The sequence below is a fragment of the Triturus cristatus genome, chromosome 2_1, assembly GCF_964204655.1.
Source record: "Triturus cristatus chromosome 2_1, aTriCri1.1, whole genome shotgun sequence".
Lineage (NCBI taxonomy): Eukaryota > Metazoa > Chordata > Amphibia > Caudata > Salamandridae > Triturus > Triturus cristatus.
The window spans coordinates 1,113,467,065-1,113,481,718 of NC_140581.1; positions in this window are offsets into that span (position 1 = coordinate 1,113,467,065).

Here is a 14,654-nt window from a genome sequence, read left to right on the forward strand (position 1 = left end):
CCTCCTTGATCTGATCTCTGTGGTCTGGGTTTTCCTGTCTCCGGTCCTTCTTTCTATTTGTATCCTGGTACTGGTCCTTCTGTTCCTTCGGGCCTTTTAAAGTGGTTCCAGAACCACTTGCTCTTCATCCTCCTGCAACTCCTGGCCCTTCTCATCCTGCTCCCAGCACCGGTAGTCATGTTTTCCTTGTATTGTTCCTCACTGTGTATCTGTTTCTAGTCCCCTTTGACAATGGCAACCCTGCTCCTCATAGATTAGTTCTTCCTAGGTCTGGTTCTTCTTTTCCTGGTTCTCATTGCTAAGGTCGTCCTGCCTTCCAGGTGGTTCACCTCCTTGACCTTGTTCTCCTACTAGTCATCATCCTCCTCCTACTTGTCCCACTCCTATCTAGATGAACAAGAGATAGAAAGGACCAGGAAATCTAGGACCAGTCTGCATGAGGAATCAGTCTGACCCTCCTAGACCAGGATTAGAAGGTCCATGAGGGTCAGACTAAGGAGATCCTAAACCAGAGTGATACGAACTGCATGAACCAGGTTGGTCTGTAACATGGGAACTAGGAGTAATAGTACCTTTGAGCGATGAGGACGTCCAGATCCAGGTGGACCATTAGTACGAGGACCATGATAGAGGCGATCAGGGTCCGATGGGGAAAAACGAGGTGCAACAGATATATCAGAAGACCAGGAGGACTAGTAGGACTAGGATGGGGCAGCATGACAAGGTGACTAGGAGGGCTAGAGAAACCAAGGCCTTTGTAATCAGAACCAGAAGAAACAATACATGAGGACCAGACAAAGAAGTACCAGAACTAAGACCTGAACTTCATGGACCATGAGAATCAGAGGCATAAGGCCTAAGAACAGGTAAACCAAGGGAGTAGATACTCCAGGGCGAAGCTAGACCAGGAGTACTGATGGACGGGAATTAGAGTAAAGAGGATAAAAAAAAAGTCCAGGACTGGGGGCCTGTGAAACAGGAGACCCAGGATATAAAGGACTAGGTGCAGAATTACATGGGAATGAGGACTAGACAGGCCTGGAAGAACCTGGATAAAGAGGGCCAAGGTCAATGTCTGCTGTACCAGTAGGACTAAGAGGACAAGGAACGGATCCAGGAGGACCAGGACAACCCAAACCAGGAGGATTAGGACTAAGTGGGCTAAAACTTGAGAGGCCAGATGGACCAGGACCTGAAATACCAAGCAAAGGAGTTTCAGGATGAAGGGAACTAGCACAAGGTGACAAGGGCCGAGCAGGCCAGAAAGGAACTACTCCTTACTTCCCCTGGCCCCATCCACAAAGACCTTATTTTTTCTGTCTTCCAGATTTATTTTGCTGAGACAGCATTGTCAAGTACAGAAATGAGTGCTCAAAAGAGATATCCCTCCCCTTAAAAGACTGCTTAGCGGGTTCAAAACAAACCTTCCATTCCAAGATACATTGGACGGGTGACAAAATGTCACTGTGGGAGAAGGACCACTCAGGATGACATGGGACCAACAAGCGTCTTGCCTGAAAACCCACTCTGCTGGATGGTTAGTATGAAAAAGTGTGTTTATTCATAGGCAGAGGAGTAAACTCCTGTGAATTACCCAGATGCATTACTTGCTTGTTTCCTGCTTTCACTTCCCTATTCCACAGAAGCTCCATTACTGTTTCTCACTCAATTTACCTCCTGCAAGTGTTCCAAAGCTCTGTGCCCCCAAGCACCAATTGCCCACTGAATGTGTCCATTCCTCTAGGGCCCAGATACAACCCGTCTGTATTTCCTGTTTGCTGCTGCTTGTCGATTGCTGCTGTGTTTCTGTATTTGAAATACTAAACAAGCATAATCCCGCTTACAAAGAGCCTAAAGATAGCACAAGTCCTTGCATTAAAAGCCTAAAAAGACCAGAGCCCTAAAAAGATCATCAAAAGGAGGCTTATGAACATTAAAAAAGTGAATTCTCATGAGTGAATACATTTATGTAACATGCTTTAAAACCATACTTATTACTTTTTGCAGACAGCCAAATACTCATAAACTGTACATCAAAATATGTGTGCTATATCCTGGAGCTCCTAAAACAGAAGCTTGATTCCTACATTCCTTATTTGAATATTAAAATAATGTAAGCATTTTATTCAAAATTGATTTGACAGTTTTTTCATCTATAAAAAGTTTAGCTCAATCCAATCACTTACCTTTTTACGAATTATTGTACGTTTACAAATGCACTTACTTTCAAGTACTTCATACATGTTGCATTCCCGTTAAAAGATGGCCATCACCCTACCATTGCCTGGAGTTCTTTTTTTCTTCATTGCCGGATAAATAAAGACCTCCTTCACACTATTTATCCAGCCACTGGTCAAATTTTACTTTATCTCTACTATTTAGCCTGTGACCGGCTAAACAGCAGAGATGATGTAATATTTTACTGCCCCCTGGGTAAGTAGCAGAGATTATATACTATTTGGCTGGGGGACTTGTAAATAGCCACTTCTTAAAATATGTTTTGTTACGTAGTTTTGTTTAGTTCGAGTAGTAGTGTCCACCACCTGGAACCAACAACACACCTTACACATAGGGGGGGCTTATTTATGAGAGCCCTTTTGCACCACATGTAGTGTTTTGCTTGCGTGACACAGGGCTCTGTTAGAGATTTATGAAGCCATGCAAAGCCCTGCGTGGCTTTGAGTGGCCTCATAAAGCAAAAGTAAGGCGACGCAGCACGAATCGATGTGTCCTCTTACTCCTCACGTTCCATGGGCGTTGTATTGGGTTTTCCAATGCAATACCCATGGAATTTGACGCTGCCCCATATTTACAAAGTGATGTAAACCTGGGGAAGCACCAAATCCGTACTCCTCCCAAGGTGAGTCATAACAAGCAGAAATAACTTAATTTTTCCTCATTTTTTCCTATTACAAGTGTGCTGCAGAAATTGGAAAACACCTCGTAGGATTGTTTTTGTGCAGGAAGGTGCACCTTCCTGCACAAAAACAATCCTGCCTGCAAAGGCTGCACCCTTGCACCATGGTGCAAGACGGCTCACATTGGCTCTAGGCTGCGGAAATGGCACCAGCGCAGGCTGTAAGGACATAAATGCGCCATATTGTTTAAATGAGGGGGCAGATTTAGAAGCCCCTTGCGCCACTTTTGCGTCACTTTTCCCATGTTAAAAGTGACGCAAAAGTGGCGCAAGGGGCTTGTAAATCTGCCCCGAGGTGTATTGCTGCCCTTTCACTTTGGCGTAGGGCAGCGCAGCAAGGTGCCGTGCTGAACTGCCCTATTCCAAAATGCCATAAATGAGCCCCAGGACTTCTGCTTGAACTGCATGAAGGTTGATGAAAATTAACATATTGCAACAATTTTGAGCAGAATATTCTCATTAAACTCCTGAAATGTTCTTTAACAATCAATGCCAACAGAAGCAAATGCTACACTGTTTTCTTTTAATGAATATAACTGCTAAGGTCCCAGACGTGCACTGATAAAATATGAAAGCCAAATGTCATGCTAAGATTAGACATTTACAGTCAGCTACCGCACTCATGGATTCATCATTTCGAATCTACACTGGGGATTTCCACAACATAATTTCAGACTTCAAGGTAAATTTTATCTTACGCCCGTTGAAAAGCCACCAGGATTAGGAAGACAAATAAAGCAGAAAAGTTCAGGCTTTTTATTATCATGCCACTAAAATTTTCCAGCGCTGCGTTGGCCTGCAACACAAATCTATTGCTAAAATTATTCGCACTAATGTTGACTCTTGCAAAGCTTTCCGAATCATAGCTGCATTTCTTGTTCGGTCGAAACTGCTTGAAGCACTAGGTTAAACGAAACATAAGAGAGCAGGAGGAACCTAGGCCCTGATTTACTAAACCTTATTATTGGTGCTTGTGAAAGACAAAGGCTAGGTGCACGACACAAAGTGGCGCAAGTTAAAACGCCACTTAACTTTTGTACACCGAAGGAGTTTTGTGCTGGAAACTGACACAATCGCAGCACTGAAATAGCATTGCGTCACACGCTGCAGGAGTACTCGTGGTTGTAGGTAGGCCTGCAAAAGAGGGTGCAGGCAGAGATTGGAGGACCAGTCCAGCCGAACCCAAAGGTTGGCTCAGCCCTTGCAGGTCTCAGGACCCTGTTGGCCCACTTCCACCCCTGGGCTGTGGGATTCAGTTGCTTCTTGGTGTTGGGTTTCGTGGTCTGAGGCTCTCGCAGTTCCTGCTGCCTGGCAAGAGAGGCTGCAGGTGGGGACTCGGGTGCCAGTCTGGTGGAACCCAAGGGAGGCTCAGCTCTTGAGTGTCTCTGTGTCTCAGGGGCACTGTTGGGTCACAGCATCTTGGGCCAGGGGCTTGTGTGCTGTGCTGTTTGGTACGGCAGGATCGCTTTGGCAGAGGCTCTTGTTTCGGTCCTTTGGGGCCTGCAAACGTGCAGGGAAGCCGCTGCTCTGCTCCAAAGGAGATGTTGATGGCCAGGTGAAGTCATTGTCGTGTCTACACACTTTCAATGACGACAGACACGGAGGGTTCTCTATTCACGAGCTTTATTTCCTTCCTCACACCAGCATGTCATTCCCTCGACTCCCGCCCTGACCTCCTACTCCGCCTCTTCCTGTCACTCCCATCCTCCCCTATCTCCGCCCATCCTGCTCCACCCATACAACCACTAGACCCCTCATCTCTACATCTCCCCCTTTGTTAGCAGCGAACGGGGTCACCAAGAGTTACATCTCCTCAATCAGCCGCTTGGGCTGGCGGATAGTTTGTCGTGGACGGAGTGTGCGGCCTTCAGGCACTGTGTCAGATTCCGCTCCGGGTGTCTGTCTCACTGGACTGTCACCCTTGCTCTGTGTCGCAGGTTGCAGAGTTTGTGGAGGTGCAGGTCGTGACTCTAGAGTCTCTTGTAGAGCCGGGCTGCACTTCTGAAAGTGAGACACATTCCGTGTTACACGCCTGGTGTCTGACTCTGCTGTCAGCATGGTGCCTCTCTGACGAGTGACCGTCAGAGGTTCCGCTCTGAACTTGCTGTCTGTCTTCTTGGATTGTTCTTGCTTGACAATCACGCAGTCTCCTTCGTGGAATGAGAGAGAGCGAGCCCGCCGTCTCCCATCTGCGTACGCTTTCATGCTTTCTTTGCGAGCTTTGTCGGTGGCTTCGACCTCCCGGTGAGTACGGTTGGGAGAAATGGGTCGCAGCGCTCCCTCCCAAGTGGGTATCCGGGTCCTGACCGGGCGCCCCAACATGAGTGTAGCAGGGCATTTACCTGTGGTGGCATGCGGCGTCGTCCGGTAGGCTCGGAGTACATCATTGAGGGCTGCCTGCGGGTCTCTTTTGTCCAGAGCGGCCTGTTGGAATGTCCTTTTTAAGGTGGCCATGAACCTTTCCGCTGTGCCGTTGGCCTGCGGCCACAGTGGCGTGATCCGTCGGTGTCGCACATTCATGAGCGTCAAGAAATCACTGAATTCCCGGCCATTGAACGGAGGCCCATTGTCTGTTTTCACCTCCGCGGGTAGACCCCAGGCTGCAAAGACTTCATCCAGGACGGTGAGCGTGGCAGCTGCGTTGGTGGATGGGACGAACCGGGCGATGGGAAACCTTGAGTACTCATCTATTATAACTAGCACATACTTGCCCGATGACATGGGGCCGTAGAAGTCCATGGCCAGTTCTTGCCATACTCCTGGTGGCAGGGGCGTCATCTGGAGTGGAGCGGGTGGGTCTCCTTGCCTTACCACTTGGCACTGCAGACAGTCTTTTAGGGTGAGTTCTACCATTTTGTCTAGGAGGGGGAACCAGACACGTTCACGAAGCGCCCTTTTCGTCGTGACTACTCCTCGATGACTTTCGTGTGCCAGGTTGACGACTCCCTGTCTCAGTTGTTGGGGTATCACAATTCGAATGTCTCGCAGCAGTAGGCCATCAGGTGTGACAGATAGTTCTTCGCACACATTCCGGAATGCTTGCCACTCCTGACGCCTTGTGGTGTCACCTTTTTCGTCCTCCACCTCTTCGTGCCGCCATTTGTTCGTTCGGACCCTTTGGATCACCTGCTGCAGCATGGTGTCTTGCTGGGTGGCGTCCAGGATGGCCTCTAGGGGGACCGCCGGTGGCCGCGCTTGGTCCACCACAAAATGGACATACTCGTCTGCCATGGACGGTGTGTGTCGCTGAGAGTCTTCTGGGTGGCGCGACATATAGTCAGCTGGGTTGGCAGCCTTCCCTGGCTTGTGCACGATTGTGAATGTGTATTCTTGCAGACGGAGTCCCCACCTCTCGATGCGGGGTGGCATCTTGGACCGGGGGTTGCCATAGATGGTGACGAGGGCTTGGTGGTCTGTTACCATGGTGAAGTGCTTCCCGTAGATGAACACATGGAAGTGCTCACACGCCCACACCACCGCAAGGCTCTCCTTTTCCGGTTGGGAATAGGCTTTCTCCGTGTCGGAAAGGCTCCGGCTGGCGTGCGCCACAATGTGGCGGTGGTCTGTGTCCTTGTCATATTGAGCCAGGATGGCTCCTAGCCCGACGGGGCTTGCGTCCACTGTTATTTCAGTCTTGCGATCTGGGCTGAAATAGGCCAGGCTTTCCACCGAGCCCACTGCCCTCTTTATGGCCTGGAAGGCTTGCTCGCATTCGGGAGTCCACTCAAAGGCCTGTCCTTGCTTGGTGAGCGTGCGAAGTGGGTGACTTATTGTGGCATAGTCCTTGATATACCTCGAACAGTAACTCGCCATGCCAAGGAAGGATCGCACATCACTGACGTCAAGTGGACTCTTGGTGCTGTTCAGAGTACTCACTTTGGCAGGGTCTGGTTGCATTCCGGCTCCTGAAAATATGTGGCCAAAGAATTTCAGTTGCGACTGATGGAACTCGCATTTCTCCTTGTTGAGCGTGAGGTTAGCCTCCAAGAGAGCATGGCAAACCCTGTCTAGGGCCGTGTCGTGGGCCTGGAGCGTCGCCCCATAGACTAGAATGTCATCGCTGTAGTTCAGCGTATTTGGGATGTGATGTATCGTTTGCCGGATAGCTTCTTGGAATATTTCAGCGGCTGATGAAATGCCGAAATTCAGTCTCTTGTATCTGAACAACCCTAGGTGCGTTGCAAATGTTGTGATATAGCGGGAGCTCTCGTGCAGTTCCAGCTGATGATAGCCTTTGTTTAGGTCCAATTTGGAAAACACCCTCGCCCCATTGAGGGCGGCAATCATGTCACTTAGATGAGGTCCGGGATGACGCTCTCTCTCAATGGCGGTGTTGGGCATTCTCATGTCCACACAGAGTCGCACTTTCCCGGGTGTGCCTTTCTTTGGTACGATCACGACGGGAGATACCCACGGTGTGGCGCCCTCCGTCCGTTCGATGATGCCGGCGTCCAGCAGGTCTTGTAGCTCATCCTCCACCGCTTGCTGGAGGTGGAACGGAACTTTTCGCGGGTGTTGGGCAACCGGGCGGACCTGGTCATTTATGTGAAGGCGGATCTGGCCTCTGTTCATTTTCCCGAGTCCAGAAAACAGCTTTGGGAACTTGTGCACGGTGTCATTTTCACCAGTGACGCGGTATAGGATTTCCACCAGTTTCAACCGTTCAGCTGTTGGCAGACTGAGGAGACAGTCCGCTTCCGGTCCCTCGATGACGTGAATCACGGCCGGAATAGATGTTGTTCGGTGCCTTAGTGTCGTTGAAAACTTCCCCAAGCATGGGAGCGGCTTCCTGGACATCCAGGTGTAGACACGCACATGTGCGGGGTCGAGCCGAGGTCGAGGGTTCATTTTCTGATATTCGGTCACTGGGATGTAGTTGAGGGATGCCCCGCTGTCCATCACGAACTTCGTGGGATGCGTGCCAACGCAAATGTCCAACCGAGGGTATTTTTTGAGCTGATCGGGATCGGCGATCATGTTTGCATATTCTACAGAGTATTCGTGTTCACTCAAAGGTGATTCGGAGTCTCTTGATGGTGATCTTCTAGACCATCTTGACGACCGTGACTCCCTGCTCGACTGGGAGGATTTGGAGGAGGACTTCCGGCGGTCACGTACCGCTCGCGCGTGGTGGCGGCGTGTCTCACCTCTTGGTGACCTCGTGGAGGCTTTTTCTTTCTCCCGGCGGTAGTCGCCGCACATGGTCTCAAAATGGTTGTTGCGACCACACTTGTGGCACTTCTGTCCCAGGGCCGGGCACGCTCCGATGTGTGGGAAGTCGTACCCGCATCGGTAGCATCTTCTCAATGGCGCCTTCTTCCCATGATCCTGGCGCCTGCTTCTCTTCCCCGAATCAGGCCGTCGATGACCGGGGCGACGGTGGTGTCTCGATGGCGGCCGAGCTTGTCGTTCCCGCTCTCTCGACCACCGGCGAGGGCGGTCGGTGCGTACTTGACAGACTACCTCCTTGCGGTCCACGCGTCCTGCCTCCATTGTCTTGGCTTGCTCTTCAGTCTGATCATGGAGTCTCGTGATCTCTTCAATTTCATCCAGCGTGTGACTCTTTTTTAGTAACTTTCTGCGTAGCGTCTCCGACTGGCAGCCGTCGATCACCCGTAGGCGAATGGCGTCATCCGTCGAGAACTCGTCGAACTCACAGTGGCGCGCCAGGCGCCGCAACCTTGTGATGTATGAGCCCATGACTTCATCCTTTTCTTGTCGCGCTCTTTGGAATACGTAGCGTTCATAATCTACATTCTTCTTGTGCACAAACTTCCGATCCAGGGCTGCGCGCACATTCGCATATGTTCCCGCGTCCGCGGCGGGGAGTTCCTTTATCATCTTGCTGACATCCTTGCCCACGAGGTTCCGAAGTGCGATCAGTTGATCCTCGTCCCCTGTCACCTTCGAGCCCTTAATGTAGTCCTCAAAGTCTTCAATCCACTCTTCCCAGCGAGGGCCCATGCTGCTCCCAACCACGAGCGCTAGGGGTTCTGGGGGGCGTAGGTGCGACAGCCCCATGATGATTGGCTTCGCATCTTGGCGCGCTGGAGAATGGGTTGGGGACCCATTATTCGACATCGCGGCGTGCGTGTGATGCGCGCAGCGGCAGCGCAGAGCAGGCCCAGGGGATCCCTCGTGGAGTCTTGCGCTGTATTTAGGTAAGTTCTTTTTTTTTTTTTTTTTTTTTTTTTGTATTTGCTTGTGCTTGATGAAATTTCACTGTTGCCTGACTTCAAAATGGCCGCCCGGGCCTAGTTGCATGGGGCGTCCGAGAGTCCGCCTGACTTTAAGATGGCCGCCGGTTGGGGAGCGTGTGTAGACGTCCCACGTGGTGCCGGGCTCTCAAGTCATTCATTCCGGGGGCAGCGCGCTGCTTGGACGGCTCCTCTCATGGTCTGTTTCATCTATGATTATTTCTTTTTCACTCACGGCTTCGCAGGCGGGCGGGCAGTCCTCACGTTCACTGCTCCGATCTGGCCGGGGGAACACGCGCGTCGGCGCTTTCACTTTTCCTCTTGCCTGTCACGGCGGCGGTCCTCCTCACCGCAGAGCGCTCGCTCCTTCAGCTGCTTGCTACGGCGGCGGTCCTCTCCACCGCAGGGCACTCGCTCAGTCTCTTCACACGCTGTCGCGAGTGGCGGCGCTTTCGCTGGTTCCTTGCTACCAGCCTCTCATCAGCTTACTCGGCGTGCTGGTGTTTCGGGAGAGCATCCAGCTCCATCCCACCCTCGTCGCCAGCTGTCGTGTCTACACACTTTCAATGACGACAGACACGGAGGGTTCTCTATTCACGAGCTTTATTTCCTTCCTCACACCAGCATGTCATTCCCTCGACTCCCGCCCTGACCTCCTACTCCGCCTCTTCCTGTCACTCCCATCCTCCCCTATCTCCGCCCATCCTGCTCCACCCATACAACCACTAGACCCCTCATCTCTACAGTCATGGGTCACTCTACTGCAGCTTCGGGACCTGACACTACTTTCTGGACGAGACAGTTTGTGCAGTTGTCTGGGACAACAGGCAAACTCTACACACACCGAGAAAAGGGGCAATTGGAAGTATATCGCTATTCAGAAGAGGTGAGTTGACAAGACACACATGTTGTAAAAACTGCCCTCACCCACGAAAAAGTTTTCTGGGTGAGGGCAGTTTTTACAACTTGTGTGTCTTGTCAACTCACTTCTTCTAAATAGCTATGTACTTCTAATTGCCCTTATTTTTCAGTGTGTATAGAGTCTTGTTACAGGAGGTCAAAGTGGGGCTTTTCCTCCTACCCCTCATCTACTGTGTGTGAAACAACAGGCATGCTGGCAGGGTTGGCGTGAAGTCAGTCGTTGTCCTCAGTTATCTCGTCATGGGCTCTTCTTTGTCCTTCTTTCTCCTTTAGGCAGACAAATCCAATTTACTGATGTCCGGGGGCCACTTAAATACTCAATATAGTGGTGTTACGGGGAGTGAAGTGTGGTACCCAATGGGCTACTTATCCCTGGGTTCACTACAACCCCTAAATAACTTATTTCTGTGGGGAGTTGGCATCACCTTGTCCCAGAGTTCCTAATTTCACCACAATCAAGATGGTGGAATTTAAATTTTGGTGTTCAATTCATGGGGCCCACATTAGGGGTGTGACTAGCCTGGAGGAGTAGCACGCCGCCTGCATAGCTAATTTTCCACCTGTCCTGGTGCCAAGTTGGCCTCAGGGCAAGGCATGGCATTCGCTAGGTCTCGGTGAAGCCAGGCTTGCATATCAAAGGCGGTGGGCTCTTTAAAGCTCCCTGCCTCGATATGCCGATTTACGAGCCTTCCTTCTGAATGAGTTGTAAACACTTCCTGCCAGAGCAGGTATGCAGATAAATTCGATAGCTTTAAAGATATTTGGGGATACAACATCAATCCAATACAAACTGAGGTTCGGATGATCAGTTCTCCTGTCAATGCTCTCTTTGCCCTTCTGCATCCAAAGGCAAGATATCAGACTCAATTTCGATATTTAGTAGTATATGGTACTCAAGAATATTCCAAGCTTTTTCAGTTAAATTACCTCTCAATGTTTTATAAAATAAAGGGGCTGCTCAATAGATGGACGTTGCTCCTTCTGACCCTAGTTGGCAGGGCGGCTCTTATAAAGATGTCTATTCTCCTGTTGTCATTTATTTTTTCCAACATCCCCATTAAATTGAATTGTAGATATTTTGCTGATTTGGATGTGCTTTTTAGGCAGTTCATCTGGAACAACAAAGCAACTAGGGTTAAATACTCTGCCCTCCAGCTAGATACCTTACAAGGTGGGTTGGCTTTCCCACATTTTCAAAACTACTATCAGGTGGTTCTTTTTGATTTGTGTCAAGGGTCCTGGATGGTAGAGGCATGATTGACTCTTTTCTCGATAAATTGATGCAGGATGCGGGCACTCAATTGTGAGATTTTTTGTGAAGGTTCCAAAATTAATCCAAAAAAACAGATACAAGGTTTTGCTAGATTTAAGTGCCTGATTTTTGAGCATATATCATTCTAAGAATGTCTCCTCAGGCTGGATGTTTCTCACACTTCAGGAATTAGGCTATCTTGGCTGAACAATTTCCCCAGCTTTAAACTTTGGCATTTTTCCAGGTTTAGGGAGTTTGGACATGTTCTTCTTCAGGGTAGATGAGTGATGTGACAGGAGATTTCTGCTCGGTGTGGTGAACACAGGCCACAACTTTACCTGGGCTATCATCAGATCACATCTTTTTTCACGGCTCAACACTTGAATCTAAGTCCTGATTTTCATACTGCAGCACTTCAAGCTTTTATTAGGTCCAGGATGGTTGGGGATGGGAACTGGTGTCGGTTCATATGGAATTTAGATGTGCAACAAAATGTTATTAAGAATATTTTACACAGAATTCAGTTAACAGCACATTGCCATTTTTCAGAGGGCGATTGGCAGACCCTATCACTATAAGGCCATACGTCGTTTAGAGAGGCGAACCTCAAAAGGATGTCATTTTTTTGTAGTTGGATGGCCTATTACACTCCAGCAGCCTAATCCTACCATCTTGACTGCTGCAAACCTCCAACCGAACCTTTACTTTCTCTTTCCATAGTTGAACCTACTGACCAATGTGAATTGCATTTTCTAGTTCAACACCCAGTTAAAAAAATCCACCATATCATTATATCAGGGTGGTACAGAGGCATTATTAAACGCTTTACTTCAATGTCCGCCAGGCACCTCTTCTGTTCTGCAGATGGCAATTTAAAACCATTATCAGTTACAAGGTCAGTTGGGAACCCTTCCTCAGGAGGAACCTTCTGAAAATCTATGATGCGATTGCATAATCTCTTCACAAAACTCACCTCCAACGACCAAGAATGGTGATATATCCAGGGCCTGGTTAATGTGCACCCCCTCTCTGTATCTTGAAGGTAGAACTGGAGTATTCAAAGCTAACTTTGTGGCATGTGGACAGGAAGTATTCAAAAGTAACACTGACCTTGATTTATCACTCACAAAATACATCACAAAATTCCATTACAAAGAGTCAATCCTTTATATTTACCGGGAGACAGCGTTTACAATGCTGGCAATACCACGTGGGTTGATAACAACGCAGTTGTTACAACGACCGTGTTGTCACCATGCGTGGCATTACATCGCAAGTCATTTCAATGACTTGCGCTAGGTGGCGTGCAACACCAGGGAATATGTTGGATTTTAAATCCAACACCTTCCCTGCTGTTGCGCTAGGTGGAATAGGAATAGTAATTTTTACTATTCCTAAGTCCAGCGCGCCACCTAGCGCAAGAAGTTGAAACGACTTGCGATGTAATGCCACGGTTGGTAACATCGCAGTCGTTGTAATGACCGCGTTGTTACCTACCGCGTGGTAACAGCACGCATTGTAACATCATACATTCATATTTACCACTGGCAATCAAATATCCATCCTAATCAAAAGAGGTGGATGTGGAGCGCTACACCATCCAAGTAGCACATTGTAACTTCCAGCCACCCACCAACCCTGCCCACCTCACTTGACGGGGATTATGCAAGATGGCAGCAGACCATCATGGCAGTCAATTGCAGCCGATTGCAGCCACCGAGAAACAGCATTATGTCTTAGGAAGCAATATTGTTGATTTGCAGATCTAGGAACCCTTAGTAGGCAATATTGAAGAAGGCCATTTTCACTCTGCTGGAAGTGAGCCCTCTCCCCCGTACGAGAAAGGGGCCAATGCGTCTCATATATGCAGTGGTGAGTGGACAGTACAATAGCTTGCTACTATTACTACCCCCCTCAAACTGTTTGAAATGTGGAATTTATCGGACGCAGGTATTTCTTTAAGTTGCATCTCAGGCCCCCAGAGAGATTTGATGTTATAAAAGGCACTGTACAAATGTTAAATAACTGCATCACGACTGCATAAATGACTTTTGGGGTGTGGTACGAATTTATGAGGACCTCATTAATTAGGTTTCACCATGAAGGGGCTCCGGTCTGCTTATGCTGCCAAATAGATTAAAAACAAAAGCAAGGAGCATGAAGATTGCAAACATATGCATGCCATTACCTCTAAATCCACTGTAAGTTTTTTTCAGTGTAGCAGTTTCTACATGGGAGCCTGAAGACAGACACAATGGAATATGATTTGGATTCGACTATATGGTCATCATAGGCTACTGGAAAGGACAAGCCCCAGGTTGTCTTTAATAACCAGGAAGATGGCTGGAATGACCACAGAGCTGGGGAAGATTTTGGAGAGGCAGGTATTACCTTGACTGCGCATGAGGTGGAATATTCAGGCAGCCTGTTGCTATCTAACGAGGAGTAGCATGGGTGCTCCTGGTATGATCTAGGTTTCATGACAGCAGCAAATAAATGATCCTGCCTTGAAGTTGACTGTGATGGGTCACTCTATCATTACCAGAATGGGGATACTCTGGGCCAGGACAGAAATGTTACCGTGAGGAGACTGGGGGAAGCAGATGTTGTAGATGAAAGTGCTTTGGACAGCCACATGACTCCAGCTCTGGGGGCATCGAAGTTGGCTAGTAAAGAAGTGATAAGAGGAGCTCTTCAAACCATGGTATATGAGGATATTCGAGCGGATGACTTAAGCCCTCTGCTACTGCTGCTCAAAGAGGTTTTGGGTGAAGTCAAAGGCCTGCAGCTTCAACAAATTGATTATGCAGATGAGATGAAGCACTGTTTGGCCAAGATCGAGGATCAGATAACACAATTTGCTGCTCGCTGTGACAAACTTGAACAGCGGGTATTTAATTGCAAGCACAAACTTGAAACAACTTCCTCGCTAAACGCAAAATTGGATCAGGAGATAAAGTCCCTGTGTGAAAGGTAGAAATATTTGGAAAATCATTCAAGCTCATCCAATTTAAGGCTAGTTGGGATGCCTGTAGGAAAAGAGGAAAGTTCTGGCATGGTGGCCTTCGTGGACATATCAATATGCTCCACTGTCCTACCTGGGACCCCACAGGACCTGCCAATTATGCAAGCTCACGGAGTAACCTCTCAGATTCCATTAAATGTGAGCGACCCCATTCTAATCTGGTCAATTTCTCAGTTTATACGATGAATGAGAAAATCCTGGACAAGCCTATGAGAGGACAGACTTTCTCGGTGCAAAATGAATATACTTTTAGGATTTTTTCTGATATGACGATTGACATGGTGCTAGGCACAGAGATTTCAAATGCATGATCGCTTCACTTTAATGTTTAATCAGCAGGTG